This window comes from Drosophila sechellia, chromosome X, assembly GCF_004382195.2.
Source record: "Drosophila sechellia strain sech25 chromosome X, ASM438219v1, whole genome shotgun sequence".
Classification (NCBI taxonomy): domain Eukaryota; kingdom Metazoa; phylum Arthropoda; class Insecta; order Diptera; family Drosophilidae; genus Drosophila; species Drosophila sechellia.
In genome coordinates, this window is record NC_045954.1 from 9,266,577 (window position 1) to 9,284,803 (window position 18,227).

An 18,227-nucleotide genomic window follows, 5' to 3' on the forward strand; every position below is an offset into this window, starting at 1 on the left:
TTCTCACCTTGATTCATCATTGTTTCGTGTGTTCTGGCTTTGATATGCTTTCATTGCGAGATTTGCGATTTGCGAATGGTGGAAAAACAGGTGACTATGTATGAAAAGCGGGCTTTTTCTTTTATTTTTTAGTTGGCTCTGCTTTTGACAAATCGGGGGTAAAAATTCAATGGGTTTCCAACGTTTTTGCATGCACCGATAGGAGATAAAAAGGTGTCAGGGAAGTTGAGAGACGTTCTGGATATGCAGAGTACAAAAATTCCAAGAATTTCGTAGAAAATTGAAGAGACAAAATTTGCAAGGAAAACATGTATTTAATAATTTTCAACATTCGTATTTACCATGAAAAACAAATAAAGAAACTAGCTTAATGTTAACATTCCATTAATTTATTTTCTTTTATTTAATAATAGTACTTATAGTACTTATTTCAAGCCCTAAAAATGTGCTTATGACGCATATGACTTATACAACCTTAAAATATTATTCAGCATTTTTTCACAGTGTAAAAAAACAGGTAAAGTGACTTGCGGCGCCGCATTTTACTTGAATCAGCCCCTTTTTTCGCCCCCTTTGGGATCTTCTTTACCTGGTCTTCTTTTAAGACAGATATTTTGTTTTCTTTTTCTTTTTTTTGCAAGCTCCAAGAAGTTCTTCTTTCTTCGGCTCATTCGTTTTTCTTAATGTTGTGACGACTGTTTCATTCTTTGGCTTTTCCTCATTCTTTCGTCTTCAGTCTTATGCTTTCTGTCTCTCTGGGTTTCTAGTATTTGGGTTAAATATCCGAGTGAAAACTGTGTTAATGGGTGAAGTTTATATGTATGTATATATATCTGCATTTAGCCATATGTGTGTAATTGGCTCGCAATTTTTCTAGCTGCGCTTGCAGTTGGTCAAAAGTTTTTGGTCAACGCGGCAGAAAACGAGCGGAAGAGTCAATCGCAAATAAAACAGCAAAAATAGTAGTAGCTTATAACTACATATATTTGAACTCACGAAAAATCAGCACAACGCCGGCACTAATTTGATAAAGTCGGAACATGCAATATTTTATATCAAACATCGAATAAAACACTTTACTCGGATAAACCATTTGCCTGCAGTAAAGTATTTTTGCTGATAACATTAAGGTAATTCAGCTTGAAAGGATAAAGGGAGCGAGTCCGAAATAAATCTAATTCCTTGGCTCCATTCACACACAGTGCTGCATAAAAGTTATGCAACGGCAACATAAATCAATTGCCCTCGTCATTTTCATTTATTTATTACGTTGTTTTTTCGTTGGCCATTCAAGTAGAGTTTCCCCTCCCCTCCCCTCAACCACTACCCTTAGCTTAACCCCAGTTATCCCCTCTCTTAACCCCTTTCACTTGCACCACCGCATCGCCTCACCTGCGCAACGAGGACACTGGTAAATATTTTTATTGTATTTCCTTGGTGTTTGGGCTGAGCTCGTTTTCCAGGCACCCCGATCCCAATTCCGATCCCTTTGCCGCTGCTTTACGGCTTCGATTTCAATTTTCGGGCCCAAGGGCAGATTGGCAAAAAAAAAAGAATGGCAAAAGGAAAAGCGTAGTGACGAAGGGGAACTGCCAACAGCCAGCCAAAAAATCCCTTTTGCCACTTTTGTACATTGCCATTTTTCGCTTGCCACACACAAGCAGTTATATATCCAACTGATATTTATATGGTTCCCTACAATCCAAAGGGTATATGTATAATGCATCGTTTAACAGAAATATATACAAATAATAACAATTAGTTGTAAAACATTTTTCAGTTTTGAAATATCATGTTAAATATATAGGGTTTTGTTAAAATAACTTTCACTTAGTTTTCAACTGTTAGCCAAGGGTACTTTAATGGCCTATAGTTTACTATCCATTCTTGTGCCTGTCTGTTTCCGGGTGTTTTACTTTCTTTTCGGTTGTACAAACACTAAAATTCTTCGAATAGACTCTGCATTTAACTCGCCTTTGAGCACTGGCAAACGAAAAGCGAGAAATTCGTAACAGAAATCGAAGATTTCCTCTGTTCTTTTTTTTTCTTTATTGGAGGAGGAGTGGGGGGATGGTGGTTTGAGATGGTGGAAAACCTTTCGGGGCTTTTCGGCACGATTATCCCTTTTCTGTGCACTCAATTTGTTGGTGAAAATACTGGAGTGGGGAATCCGCTGAGGTGCTTATGCCCTTTGAACTTTTGCCCACCAACTGACTGTCTGACTGACTGAATGAATGAGTGACTCACTGACTGACTGACTGACTGGCGAACTGAGTGAGTGACAGCACAACGCTGGTGTCTGGCATTAAATGGCTTTCCAGCCTTAAGCTATAGAGTTTCGCTTTTGTTTTCACACGGCATCGGTATCGATGCTATATAAACCCTATATCCCACATATGTGATGTCTCGCCATAAATTAAAACCAAACGAATAATAGATCCGAAGCCCTCGAGGGTCGAGTGGAGAGAGTCCGAGTCCAGCGAACCACATCGAAATCTGTAGTTCGAGCCCCACTATCCACAATTCAAAATCCGATGCCATTAATAACAATCAGCAATCGGTTACAGGAGCCAAATCATGCCAAACAACGACCAGATTAGTGCCAATAATAATAATAATGGGAATAATAGCTCAACTGTCATTTAAAGATTTATTTAACCACCCAACAATAGAAATAAAAATAAAAAAAACATCAAAAGACTTACAAATAACGGGTGTGGGTGGGATAGTTTTATTCCATTTTCCGTTCGGTCTTATTTTCCAAAAACTGAAGCGGAAATTTACGCACCAACTAGCATAATTAATGTTCAAATGGAATGGCAAAATGACAAAAAGATATTCAGGGGCGGCGAAGTGATTACAGTGAAAAAAATTAATTTCAATTAGCCCGCATTAAGAAAGCATACAAATTATAGGATATATTAAAGTGAATAATATAATAATAATATTACTTTGAAATTCGAAAATAATATTCTGAATAAAGTGAGTTTCATCAGTAGTTTTTTAACTCAACATTTTCTGCAAGTGCAGCCCTATTTTGGCGCTAGACAAAGGTCAATTTCGACCTCTCCAATTTTCTTTTTTTTTTAAAGGAAGTTGCATTGGCCTCCAGAGTCGACGACGATACTAATGGAAAATTGAGGGAGCGACAGAGGGACGACGAACTGCATCCGGAAAATTTAGTGAGCGGAAAATGGGAAAAAAATCTGCGCTCAAAGTGAAAGCCATTGCCATATAGCCCCGGCCAAAGCCAAAGCCAAAACCAAAGCCAAAGCTGAAGCCAATAGATAGGCACACAGAAAACCCAACTGCAGTCGAGAGTGATGGAATGAAATGGACTTGACTTGGAGTCAAGATGACTTGACTTGACAGCCGGCGCCCATCTGAAGTGTCGAATGTTGTTGTACATTTTCCTGATTTTCACCAGATTTTTCCGAGCCCCAACACCCCCCCTGCCCCACACACGCTTGTTGTTTTTGGGATTTGTAGAGGTGCGACACAGGCGACACAGGCGACACACCCTAAAAAATCCCAATGAAGATAGACAGTAGCCAAGGCGGAAATATGCTACAGTGGAGCCTGCAAAAAAAATCGAGGAAAAAGGTGGAACAAAAAAATAGAGGCAATGGAAAACCCAAGCCAAAATGGGGAGGAGCAGTTACAGTTCCAGCCAGCTGCGCCCAATTTCAATTTCAACTTCTCCGCCGCTTCCCACTCGCTGGCAAAATAACAATTTTCAATAATAAAAATGTTGCAGAAAAGCAAAAAAAAAAAAAAAAGATGGCTAGCAAAAGGGGAGCCAACTGATTGAATCGGGGGAATTTTCAAGGAGCAGAGATGACGATCTATTGCTCAGCTGACCATGGATGGCATCTAAAGTCAAACCAAACTCTAAACAAAAAACAGAAAAGCTGAAGCAAAGAACTCAACTGAAGATGTGAGTTTATATCTGATAGATGTCACTTGGAATCGGGGGAAAAGGTTTTTCGCTGCCAAGCAGAATAGTGGGGCAAAATTATTGAAAGTAATAAAAATTAAATGCAATTTAGAAGCTAATTGCATTATAACACCTCACTTAAATGCACTATGTATCTATTTATATGTCTTAATAAGATAAACATTTCTAAGCCCATTAATAATTTTAAAGATTTCCAACTATAATTGAATTTATAGTTACAGTGCCATTAAATTTAATGCTCCGATAATAATTATTGAATTACATCTGATAGCTCAGCATAAATAAATCAAATAACGAATAATATTTGTATCGCCATATCTATACCAGAAACATGTGTTCCCTTTCCTATTTCTAAATAAAACATGAGATGTTATTGAGGGAAATTTCGAGTATGTTGTTCTGATACCACTTAATAAATTGTCGCCCATAAATCACAATTGAAAGAACCACTTTAGCGAAAGTATCTCACTTGATAAATCTCTAATAATTCAAATAAAATGTTTCACTCTGCAGACAAAATCTCGAATTTCCCCAATAAGCCACACATGTTCTGAAATAATTTTAAGAGTTTTAAAAAAATGGGATTTGAAACCACTGTTGGAGAGTCTCCGAATCGTTTCGATTCGACAAACAAACTTGTCGAGAGGTATTATTTTTTTATTTTTGGCTTTTTCGCCATTTGTTTGCTCGATTTTGTGTGGCAACATTGAACTTGAATGGCTGTTGTTTGGCCCCATATCGAATATATAGACAACGCACATATATATAGCCAGAAATCTGGATTTTATGCTCTTACAACCAAATCCAATCAAAATTTTTGTTGGCCAACACAACAAATGCACAATGGTCGGCGCGGGGGAGGCGGGGAAAAAAGCGCAAACCCGGTATAAGGAAAATCAAATCAAATCCATTAGAATGCCATGCCAAAAACGATTTGATAAAAATGCGTGCGAATGCAATTAGATTGTTGCACTTTTACGTTGCCAATCGTTATTCCTGCCAAACTAATGCGATTTGATGGTCGCACATTGTCGAGGGCAACTGCCACGCCCACAAATAAATATGGGAGGGCCAACCAAACGCCTAATGTTTTTATGTGAAATCCGCCAGCAATTAATCACGTCATGGCGCTTCTCGGCAAAAAAAAAATGAGAGAAGTAAAAAAAGACAGTGGAAACAATTTGCCCTCCACATGTTTCATTGAAATATATATCCAGATGTTCAACCTCAGACTCAGCAAATGTGTGTAAATTATTTCCGCCGATATCGGAATACTCTGCACGCAGTTCGGTTATTCAATACCTTTGATTACACTTATGCGGAAATAAAATACGACTGGGTATCAGTTTCTTGAGTTAGTCATAAATATCTTAGATCGGATGGTATCGCATTTCAGTGCAAGATTTCTGCAGAGCGTGCTAAAAATAATTTTCGTTCTTGGGGAGCCAGCAATAAATATAAAAAAAAAAATAAACATTATCGATTATCGAATTTTATTTATAGTTTGGCTTAAAGTTTATAAAAGGCTGCATATTCACTGGTTAGTGGAAATAGCCTTACTTCAATGGCAGTGCAATTCATTGGCAAAGAGCAAACATGAAATGGAGGCAATAAAAGCAATTTATTAAATCGTCACATTATCGCAGAGCATTTTTGTTTGTTTACGATTGCATTCGTATTTCTTGCTCTTTTTTTTACATTTTAGTTAGTTTTTTTCTTGCGTTTCTACCTGTCTGTGTCGGATTTGCATATTTACTTACTCTTTCATCTCAATGCATTTACCATGTACGATATGTATCGATATAATAAATATAAAGGAGAGGACCATCCAATAAAAATCATTCGCAAATGACCAAAAACAGAAAAAACATGAACATATTGGTGTTAATTTTATAATTTCCAGTCACGTTCGCTTATTTGCTTTGTCTTTTGCACATTTTGCGACTTCCAATGGCCCCAAAAAGAGGAGTAAAGACGCGAGGAAGGGATGGGGGATGGGAGCGGCTCGTTTCCGATGGGAATTGATATAATTAGCCGCCGAGCTTAACCTATTTTGGCGGACTCTTAAAAAAACACAGCTGGTATTCATATCAAAATCACGCGAGTCTTATAAGAAATTATACACCACCAATTTTGGGCAAAATTTAAGTAGCAAGAAATCTTATCGAAGCTGTGCCTTTATCTAAAACGCCTCTATTGAGAGCCCTAAATTTTGGTTTATATCTTCATTGGATCAATTTAATGGGACATAACAAAATGCACTTTAATTGGTTTAAGTATTTTACCCCTATATCATGAGTGTCACAACTTCAAAAAGCGTTCAACTTGAAAGACGTGCCCGCTATGAGCATTGAACTTTCCGATTTGAGTGCATGTCCCTAACAAATTTCAAATTACATTACCAGGGGGGCTTGTAATCACCCTTTAACCCATCTATTGCCACCACTTTTGCAGGGTTACTTTGGGGCTCACACATGCAAACATAAAGATTTTCTGCGAAATGTAAAATGAGAAGCCATAGAAAATGATTGCAGGCCAACTGCATCGATAATTATTTTAATAGATCACCCTCAAACGCTTACTGTTTGTGTTTTTATTTTGGTTTTCCAACCTGTTGCCCAGTTAGCCGGTCTTTTTTCCTGTTTTTTATGTTTTTTTTTTTTTTTTGTGATTTGCCCCTCGCGGGCTAATGTGAGGTTTCGGTTTACATACGCTGGCGCACTTCGTAATTTTCAACTATTTTCCATTTCCATTATTTTCCCTGGCCAAACACACACACACAGGCGCAGAGCTTAGAAAATCTGTGTAACCGCACAACAACCAAATAACAGAAAAAAAACACAGGAAAAAATACACAAAGAGAAAAACCAACACAGTGCGAAGGAGACGGCGACGGAGAAGGCGAATGCGAAGACGACAAAAGGGTCATTCACATTGCGGTGTGCGTGGCCCCCCATTTCAGGCTGGGCCAAAAAGAGGGGGTGGGGTTTTGGCCGGTTTGTGGGTAGTACCTAGTAGTGGGTGAGGAGGGGCTTAGCGGGGGGCTTAAGAGGGGGCACAATGTACCACAGTAGCGGATATATCGGGCTGGCTTCAAAGCAACAGGCGAGACAAACAGCAACAATGCGGCCGAGTCAAGTATCTGTATCTGTATCTGTGTCCACGTTTGTTTTCAACGATATCTTTTGAATACGTTAGCGACTCTGGCGGAAAAAATACAGAGACAACCCGAAAGCAAACGGTGCTGAAAAATAGGTAACAACAAAATACAAGCGACTATTTCTTCTTGGCTTTTCTTTTTTTCAAGCCAAACATGTGCAAAAAGATGTGATGTTCGATGGCCGCTAGAAATAGCGAATTGTGTAATGAAAGCTCGTCAAGCAAATCACTTCAGATGCAGATACGCTTAAATGGCCCTACAAAACAGAAGATACTTCGCGAGATTACCATGTGGAATGTCTTCTTGTTTATCTTTATAAATTTATTTAAGTTGCACTTTTCGATAGTTTAGTCGCAGAATAATCTTATATATGATGCAGGGTGTTTGCTGACTTTATCACATGTATCTACACATAAGCCTAGTTTTACTTAATAGCCACACAATAACCAAAGTAATTTAATCCCCAGCTTCGTGTCTGCTTTATTTCTATTCCTTCCTATGCCACTCGCATATTTGCCTTGTGTTTTTTTTTTTTTTTTTTTGGGGAATTCGTAATTGTGCCCAGCGTATCTAAGTATCTAAGTATATGGGTATCTGCCGCCTGGCACTCATGTATCCGTGCGGTCGACGCTTTCTTTTTTCGGACAGTTTAATGAACACAGGAAACGGAAATCGTTTTGTAAGTTTCTGTGTGTCGGTGTCAGCCAAATGCGTTAGACAGAGATAGAAACTGCTAGAGGGAAAGAGTACGCGCAATATGAACAGTGGTCAAATGCAAACATTTTTCATAATTTACGTCTCAAAAATTTCGAACATATCTCTTTTATGCGAAAAGTTTTGTCAGGAATGGCAGCAAAAAAAAAAAAATTCAGCGTGCCAGAGCTTATCTTCCGTTTGATTTTCCACATGCTGCGTTTTAGTTGTTCATTAATTAATTGCATTTGATTTGGCCACCCCAAAAGTATATAAAAAAAGTTTCAAACTATTTGAAACATTAAAAAAGTTTTGGGCTTCCCCGGCACTTTGTTCTATATTTTTTATATTTTTTTTGTGAGACCGCGAGCGTTTACCATGCATACCAACTGACTATTAATGCGAGCAGCAGCAGAAGGAGCAGCAGCAACTGGCCGGCGGCAACACAAAAAGTTTGAACTCCATATGGAGCCCCAGTGGCAAGGAGAAAGAAGCAGCAACAGCGCAGCAGCAACAGCAACAGCAGCAGCAGCAACATCAGTGCAAACAGCATTAGCAATAGTAGCAGCAAAACGCAATTAGCAGCAGTAACAACGCCAGCAACACTTACAACAGCAACAGGCAGCAGCAGCAACTGCAACTGCAGCAAATGCAACTGCAGCAAGACGACTAGCATCAGCCACATATGTGCACAAGAGCAACATCAACAGCTTGAGATGAAAGCGGCAAGAGCAATCCAATTTATAAAATCATAAAACTATGCCCAACAAGTGGAAAATAAAGGAAATCCTGCAGTTATAAAGTTCGTAAAACTACAAAAGAAAGGGGAAACTTGTTGGAATTTGAAGAGACGGTTTTTTTTTTTGTATGTACAGGTGCCACTCGAAATCAAATAAGGGAAAAAATGTTAAAAGGAACTTTTGCGGAGAAAAAGTTAATATTTTCTTGATGCCCTATTTTAGTTACCTTAATTGCGTTTAGGAAAAAAACATTTGCAGAAACAAAGCAAAAACGGCAATTTGATGAAAACCAAAGCAAAACCGAAACGTAAACCGGCAACCAAAAAAACAGAGCCAAATTTAAAATGTTTGCCTTCAGACCATAAACAAGAAAAAATTGTTTTTTAGCAAATGAAGAGAGAGAGAGAGTTAAAAAAAAGGGAGAAACATACCACTTCGAAAAAATCGTTACTAACATTTTAAAATTAACTGCAATTTTTGAAATATAACTTGGCGACACTAAATAAATAAAAGCAGCACAACAAATGTTTCAGATTTGGTAATGGAGATTAGTGAGTAGTTAATAAATTGTTTTATTTTTCAGATAAACTTTTTATGTGTATTCAATGTTTCGAAAAATAATGTTAAATTTAGAAAGCTTATTTTCATAAATTTTGTTGAAATTTTGGTTATATATTCTCTCAGTGTCGTGGCTCGCTGCTAACTCCTCTATCTTTTTCCGTTTCTTCACTTTTTGTTGTTGCTATAATTTAGCTACCTACGTTTGTTGTTGATGAGGATGCTGCCAGCAACAATAACAACAACAACCACAGCGGCAACAACATTAAAAACAACAAGAAAACGAAGGGAGAGTTACGTTGACGGGCTCTCAAGCCCATTAAAACTGAACGTAAACCAAAAAATTAGGTTGCCACCAGACACACACACACACACTCGGATACTGTGAAACACACACAGATACCCTGAAACACACACAGATACTCTGAAACACACACACAGATACTCTGAAACTCACACACAGATACTCAAACACACACACATGGCAAATTTTGAGTCACTTGAACATTTTTGGATGCCAGACGAAGGAGAGCGGCCACCAAACAATAACGGTAGATCGGGGCAGCAGGATGAGGATGTGAACGAGAGTGAGGAGGAGCAGGAGGAGGAGGAGTTGTGGGTGCAAGTAGCTAGGGATACTTCAGGAGGCACCGGGGTGCAAGGTTCGAGTACGGGACCCGCACCTTTTTTGCCATAGCTCTCGCATAGCCGAAAATAATGAGCATACAAAATTTATGAAACACATGCACACCACCACCGAGCAAAGATGAATGCGGCGATGAAGGGGGATGTGCGCTGATATGACAAGAGTTACGACAAATACACGGCAAACAATTGGGTGCAAATATATAAAATATTAAGCAAAAACAAATGTGATTAACAATTATTGAGACTATGGCTTAGTACTTGAGATAGCAACACCTAAGATCTGTTAGACTTATGAAAAAGTTTTTGTTGATGTATCTTCCAGCTCACAATTTCTCGCAGTGCATCTTTGAGGCATTGCACACGGCGTGGCATTTGAAACGTTTCTAGTTTTCGGTTTCGGCCAGATACAATTGCAGCAGTTGCAGCAGCAGAGGAAGATGCTACCCGTAATAAGGATGATGACTGCGATGATGATGGTAGAGAGACCCCTAGCTTACCCCCCACCCCCCACCACCCCTCTCCAACCCAAAGCCTGTCCGTCACTGTCCAAACTGCAAACGCGTATTCATAATGAGACTCCAATCTGACGGTTGTTATACCCTCGTTGGCCCCCGTGAAAACCCGGCCGCCCCTCCGCGGCCCCTTCTTCACAGCGCCCATGTATGTGCGCCATACAATGCTCAGATAAATTGCTAGAAGTAGCTACTAATTTGCAGTTAGTCGTTTCGCAACAACAACAGAGACAAAATAGCACAAAACGGAGTAGCTGTTGCTGGGAAAACCAGCAGAAGACGAAGGAAAAGCGGCAGAGAAAATTATGCTTTGCTGGAAGAGGGGGGGTGGTGGGTTGTTTGGTGGGGGTTTTCGTTCTGAAGAGAACATAAAGTAGAGTTTTCAGGCATCGCATGGCCAGCATTTTCTGCTCCATGCCGTGCGCTTTGACTGCATCTAATGACACTAATAAAGTTGCCCACTGATGATAATCTGTCTCTGGCACTCCACTCTGGCCACCGCCTCCTCATCCCCACCAGGATCTCCAGGAGCGGGTCCAAGACCAGTGGCTGTGGCAGAAGCGGAGGAAGCGGTGGAAGAGGCAGAAACAGCAGGATATGACTATAAAAGATATCCAAGCAGCGGGCGAAATAAGCTCGAATAATACACAAGAATCGGGAGCAAGCGCGACTGCTTGATGCCCTTCGCATGAATCGGCTTTCAAATCACGCTTCTTTTTTTTTAATAAGCTGTAGCAAATGGAAATGTGTACATAACATACGATTATACAAATCATATCATGCGTCGATAAATATTTTTTTTTTATTTCTTTTAGTAAACAAAAATTCGTGTGAAAATGGACTTTCGAAATTAGCACAGAAATCGATGGAATCGTATCCCTTATTTTTTAAAGAGACTAATCGCACTTACTTGCAGGGAACCCTTCAATAAATCCCAGCATAATACTCAGGAGAACTCAAAACCTGCAAATTGATTGATCCCCAGATATGCAAAAATAAGCTCTACCTAGCACTCTACAAATAACTGGGGTGGTTGGTTGATAAAAAAAAAAGAAAAAAAGTTGGGGATACAACAAAGTTAAGCTGCTTGCAGCACTCAATTCGAAGCAGCTTTTTGCCCCATTGCAAGTCTGGCCAATAAATCTGCTCACCTTATCGCAGGTGACTCCGTTGTCTGCCACACCCGATCAAATATATATATTTATATATATATATAGTTAGTGGGGTTCGTCGTCTTCGGGTTTTGTTTGGCTGAATTTTCGGGGGGTTGGTGCAGAACAATTTCAAGGTGCACTGACTGTAACAAATATCTTCATTTAACTTCCTTCTTTGGTTTTATTTTTTTGTTATTTTGGTAGGTTTTTTTTTTTTTTAGGGAGCGCTGGAACATCTGGAGGTCCTGCAGCTGCTCGAGGTCCTGCGCCAGCACCGTTATTTACATTTTATGGCACACAAATTTTTTAGCTCGACGACCAACTGAAGCTGATGGCTAATTTAAGTTTGCTTTATTCGCTGGCCCCGGCTTTCTTGTTTAGGCAAATATTTATGATCGACTTTTATTTGGCACTCGGGGGAAGGTCGCCGCCTCGCTTCTCGCCACTCGTTTTCAGTTAGCTGTTTACAGGCTTCCAGTTTCCAGTTTGCAGCTGTTGAGCTTCTTCGCTTTCTGGCTTTTGACATTTTTGTTGTTGCGTTTTTCGGGGGTTTTTCGCCCCAGCAAGTTTGCCAAAGTTCATTGTGGTTAGTTGGCTCTTCGCTCCACGCCTCCATGTTGTTGCACACACAAATTTGTTGCCATTGTTGCTGCACTCTCTGATATCAGCCACAGTTGTGATTATGTCTATAAGTTTGCCCAGTACTATTTTGAGTACCTATCAGCAGCAGAAAATTGTGGGTGCTCTGTGCCCCAGACGGTTGCAAGATGTGACTAATGAGTGTGGTGACCATTTCTGCCTGATAAGTTAGGATTTGGTCACATGTTTATGAAAATGCTATCGATTGCAGCTCTTGCTTGTATAGAATGATATAATTCAACGTTATTTATGAAACTTGAAAACAATACAAATAAGAGGTTCTATTGGTTTGCAGCAGTAAATATTTACACAAAATCATAAACTTTCAATTTTCATTAAATCACGTTCTGACTATTTAATCTGAGAACGTGCCAGTCGCTCGAAAAGAACTTGCAAAACAAAATATGTCTAAGTAGCAGGTACATAATATTCGATTATTTTCACCCATCATATGCATTATTTTTTCTTTTTAATGGCAAGGGCATTTCCAGGGACCCGCAAAAGCATTGCGAACGGTGAAACTTTTAGTTGACCAACTTTTTGGGTACGACATTGCTGTCCCACTCTGTTTTGGCATGTTACTTTCTGCTTTTCGGTACTTTTAATTTGTGTGTAAACCGATGCAAACCAATATTTGAACTTTTGCCATGGCTCTGAGCCGAAAGCGAACCGTACCGAACCGAACCCAAATGTCAGCTCATTCATTAACTTGCGCAAAGGTTTCCAAGTCTCGTCTTTCCTGCTCGTTTCCATTATTCCATCGGACAGTAATTCAAATCCAAATGGCAAGCCACCATAGTTTAGATTGTGTCTCTCACCCCCGAAAACACGTACGTGTATGTAAGTACTATATAGCGTGGCGTCTGACCGGAAAATATATTCAATTACAAGCTCCACAAAGTGACATCGAAAATGTGCTAGCAAGGCAGAGGGTTCTAATTAAAATCGGTGGATAGGGGTTAAAGTTGCATCGATAGATCCGATAACAGGTGACAATGCAACTGTGGCTTTGCGATTCACAAAAAAGTTTCGATTGCATAAACTTTCGTTGGAAATTTGGCTTAAACAAAAACTATTCGGGTAATAGTACAATATTTGCACTTCAATTGAACTCGTTTGTTTAATGATATATGTTGGCTGTACATCTATCAATAATATTTTTTGTACACCTCGATTTTCATTTATGTTATTAACTGACGCTTCTCATTGAACTCAAATTAACCAACGCAACCATCAATTGATTGGCAGTTTTCATTAACCCACAAACAATGCCATTGACTTATTGAAAAACTAATGATAGCCTATTGGCATTAAAAACAATCTGGCCAATAAGACACTAGATTTAAAGCGAGACTATTGATTGATTAAGGCTGACTTGAAAACTGCTACTGAAATCTCTCAACTAGCAAAACGCATTAGTCATCTTTTGAGAACTCACAGCCTGTGATAATGAGATCATTATTGACTTTGCTAGCAAAAAAAAAACAATAGAATCTATTGATTTCTGGGAAGATCTCGACTTTGACACATCAAAGACTCACAATTTCTTTTCTTTTTATCGATTGGAGCTTGTGGGATAGCCGAAAATAATTATACCCGAATTATCATTTCCATTAGAAGTATTTGGCCCAACTTCGCGGGCCGCCAACAATTAAAGCCACAGCGAAATGAAATAAAATTAGCATAAGCCATTCACATGACTGGGTTCGAAGCCGCTTCTCTTTTTTTTTTGTAAACTTTTTTTTTTGCAGGGGAATAAGAAATAAGAATAACAACAAGCGTCAAAGCCACGTATCCACTACAGATGCTCAACAACTTTAGCAACATTTCAAGATTTCTAATTTTTATTTGCCTCGCCGCAGTTGTTGGTGTTGTTTCTAATTAAGTCTGCCGTAGTGCTTGGATTTTTTCTCTCAACTTTTTATATCTGTTTTTTTTTTTTTTCTTTGTTTCTGAAGCCTCGAGACCTGTTTTTATGGAACCTGGGCACCCCCCGCAATATGACAAAATGGAGGGCAAAGAGGGAAAAACTGGAATAATTCTGGGCTCGGGGGAATTTCTACTTAAGCATCTAAGCATCTATACATACATAAAGGTATATATGGGATTCGATTGTATCAACATTATTTGCAAATTGTGGCTTTTAATAATTAGCAAATAAATTATCGGTATAGAATAGAGTATTCCACGAAAACAATCTGACGGATACTTCACGTAAGTATCTGATCATCATCACCCCGAGTGCAGTTGTTAATTAATAAAAAAACTTAATTATCTGCTGCCCCTTGAGAAGTTATATTATTCAAACGGAAATGGCTTTTTAATAGAAAATAAATTATAGTTGACTGGGTTCATTTGAATTGGTTGACCAATGTATTGAAAGCGCAGTTGCAATTTTTAGTTCCTCCTAGCTTTGTCAATAATATTTTCTTCGCAATATTCATTTTTAAAATAAAAGTTTGGCCAGCGCACTAGTCTGAATTATAACCTTTATTCCGGCATTTCAGGGTCACAAGCAAAAATGGAGAGAATATAAGACACCACAAGAAATACAGACAATTTGAACATAAATCAAATTTCGTTTGCAAAATAAAATGTTGCCCATGTTCGAGGTCAGAAGATTGAAAGCAAATAACTCGTACCTTTCAATTATGAATGTTTCAAATTAATCTTGCTAATCTTTTCGGTACGTCCTCATAATTATTTTTCACTACGAAAACGAAAAAAGGGTGGCTTTCTCGAAAATTATCTCCGGTATCTGTCTGCTTGAAAATGTCGCTCACGTTTCGGCAATTTGTTTTCAAATTTCTCTTGCTTATTTATTTTTCCCCCAAAAAAACAAAAAAAAAACCCCAAGCCGAATGGAACTCTCCTGTTCCTTGGAAAAACAAACAAGAGCTCTGTTTAATTTCGGTACGACCAAACGCTTGGGCTATGATCTCATCGAATTCAAGGCCTAAGCACAAACCGCAAGATAAATAAATAAATAAAATAAAAACATAAGACACGAAACATATCGCCGATAATTCCAATACACAAAAATTAGCACGTTCTCGTAAACTGAAATTTAAGCGATGTGCTGTTGCTGTGCCGTTGATTAACCGATGGAAATCAGCTACGGAAGCGGAAAGCGGCCCAAACTTGATTAGCATTTTTGGTGCCCAAATCATCGCAGGCATTGGTGCAGATATGGCTGCGACAGTGTTGCAATTGTAACTGCAATTAAAATGCAATTGTTCAAGAGCGATTCGACACACCAGTACTAAACAAAAAATTCCACAGTACAATCGAGTTTGAATTGGTTTGAATCGGTGCATTTCTATGCCCAATGACGGTTTACATTTTTTTTTCACTTCTGTAATACACTTGAAACAAAAGCAAAAGCGAGTTTAGGAATAATAATAAATGTCATATCACCACAAGAGCATTATGTGCAACTCTCTCCGTGCGCAAACAAATCAATTACCCCTTTAACGACGCTAATGTCCAATTAAATCGAATTAATTAGGCCATTTATTCAAAGTACATATTATCGTGCAGCGATGCGCATTATTGATCGGATTTCTCTATTTCTCTAGGTGCATTTAGCCAATGCAAACAGGACTAAAAAAAAAAAAGACTTTCATGCAGATTACCTGCGCCTGCCCACCTGTCAATGGCATTTGCATATGGATTTGGGACTTGTGAGCGGCAGCCCCTCAATCGGCACCCCCCAAGACCCCCCGATATCCTTCGGTTATCCCGAATAGTTCCACATATGTTGGTTGGCATTGCAATTTGTCAACATGACAAATACCAAAAAACTGCAGTCGAGTTGAGTTCCGGACGGACAAAAGGACAGGTGGAATAGTATGGGGCGGAGTGGGGCTCCAAGTGAGACAGGCAGGCATCAAGTAGCGGCATCGTCTGATTGGCGAACGTTTGCTAAATGTATGCATGAAAAATGCATTAGAGCCGCCGCAGAAACAGAAGAGCAGCACGAGAATACGAGGGGTCAGGGGTCGGGGTGCGGGCGAAATCGGTGTATTGAGGGTATCCGGCTCGTAGGACCAAATACAACAAGTAGCTGGGTTACAATGCAACTTTAGCAAACGAAAGGTACCCATTAATTGAGAAATATGCTTTAGATATTTAGATTTATTTACACATACTTAAATGCCTCACAAATTTGCCAAATTTCTTGCATTTTCAAAATCAGATCAATACTGTGATATGTGAAATGACATAGATTTATAGAGTTGCCAGGCAATGGAATCTGACCAATATCCCCCCTATCACTTTTAACAGGGTAATAGCCGAGTTTATGGTGCACAGACGACATCCTAATGATGACATGCCACACGGAACAACAAGAGGAGACGATGATGATGCTCCTGGTGCTGCAGCTCCTTCTGCTTCTTCCACTGCAGCAGCATTTCAATTGCCATCAGGGTTTGGAAATGCATTAGAATCGAGAAGGCTGAGCCTCCTTCGAAGCTTGGTGGCTGCAGGTACTTCCCGGCAGCTTTTCCGGCCCCAAAAAGGGGCCGTGACTCCTGCCATGTGAAGTGAGCGAGAAACAATTGAGTAAGTAGGTCTGTTATGGAGACCCATTCGATATACAAAGATGGGCTACCTGGTACTGGGTCTTTGTGTAAGGCTTCCGGAACAGAGTAATTATCCATTGTGTCAAATTAATTGCATCCCCTGATCATTAATAATATTCCAAAAATGTTGCTCTTCACCATAGCAAATATTTCTTGGTTTCATTTTATGCAGCTCCTTTTAAAGTTTGCTCGTTGAATATTACGGCCACGTCCCTTGTTAAAAAGTCATTCGTTTCTCCTTCATCTTTCTTAATCTCTTCCACCTCGCACACATCTCCTCTTCAGATCTGATTTTCCAGAGACTCCGAAAAGTTCTAAGTTAAATTTAGCCAGGCATTCATCAGTCTCCAGCCTCCCCGCACTGAGAAAATATTGTCGAACCTTACAGTTATTACCTTTTCAATGCTCATTGTTGCAAAGAATTATTTCTTTTACACAGCTAAGAAAATATCAACTATATAAATATATTATTATTTTCAGATTGTTCAAATTTTAGGTTTACATATTTAATATGCATTTCAATCTAAGAACGTTCCCAATTTTGGCTTTGTGTACCCCGTCGACATATCTTTTGTGCTTTGTTTGGGTTTTTGTGATAAGCGGGACCCGCTGAGCTTCGTAAACTGCCGCAAATTTAAACGAGATAAATGCTGCCTAATTGCACACAGAAATGAAACTAAATACGGCGGGCGGTGGGTGGTGTGTGAAATTTTCCGGGCGAAAGTCGCCGTGTGGGTGGCGACTTTTCAAGCGGGTGGGGCGGTAGATGGTACATCAAATTATAAACGAAAGTTCTCAAACAATTTAATCAGCGGCAACAAACAACAAAAACATTTCACACACACACATGCGCATAGTGCGAACGAAAGGGCAGATATCAAAGGAGGACAGCAAGATGCTGGCTCCCCCCGAAAAAAATGCTGTAAGATCTGGTTCTAAATGCATTGCCATCGGAAAGGGACGGCGAAACAAGCAAAGGCAATGATACAGAACGAAAGGGGGAAAATCAGTTAGTTCCTGGCGGCGTCAAAGGGTCGGAAAACCCGTAGGGGGTGGGCCAAAGTGGAAAGCGCAGAAAATGCAGTCCAACAACAAGCTAGTTGATGAGCGTAAGGGGAATCCCACTAAAGTTACAAGAAGAGCAAAACTCAGCAAGAAGACAACCACAAATTAGAAAGAGCATTTAAGAACCGACTTTAGGATACCTTTATACTATAAGATGTTAAATATTTGAAAGGATTTAAAGGATACGCATATCCAGAAGCTTAAGAATCTACCCATTATAAATGGCAATGGATTCTGGAAATCGTTCTACAGCTGTTAATAAAATCTTGTATTGGTGTGAAGAATATTTACTGATTAGTATTCGGTACTCATTAATATATTTAGCCTTGACCAGTTCCATGTGGAAAATTCGAGTTGGATAGCTTTAAAAAGTTTTTTTCTTAAAAAGAACAGTGCTTATATATTCGGTGGCTCTGAGAAATACTGCATACCAAAACTGGATAATTGAATACGTTCAGAGCCCGAGTTACAGATGGTACAGAAAATACCAGAGAGTGCCAGTTAGTGTTGTTGG

The 18,227-nt window shown here is 39.3% G+C and overlaps 1 protein-coding gene across 2 annotated transcripts in view; it reads right to left on the bottom strand.

The window, feature by feature from the left end:
• The window catches only part of LOC6617457 (low-density lipoprotein receptor-related protein 2), a 135,791-nt gene that overhangs the window by 113,005 nt on the left and 4,559 nt on the right, over positions 1 to 18,227 (bottom strand). The window lies entirely within an intron of this gene.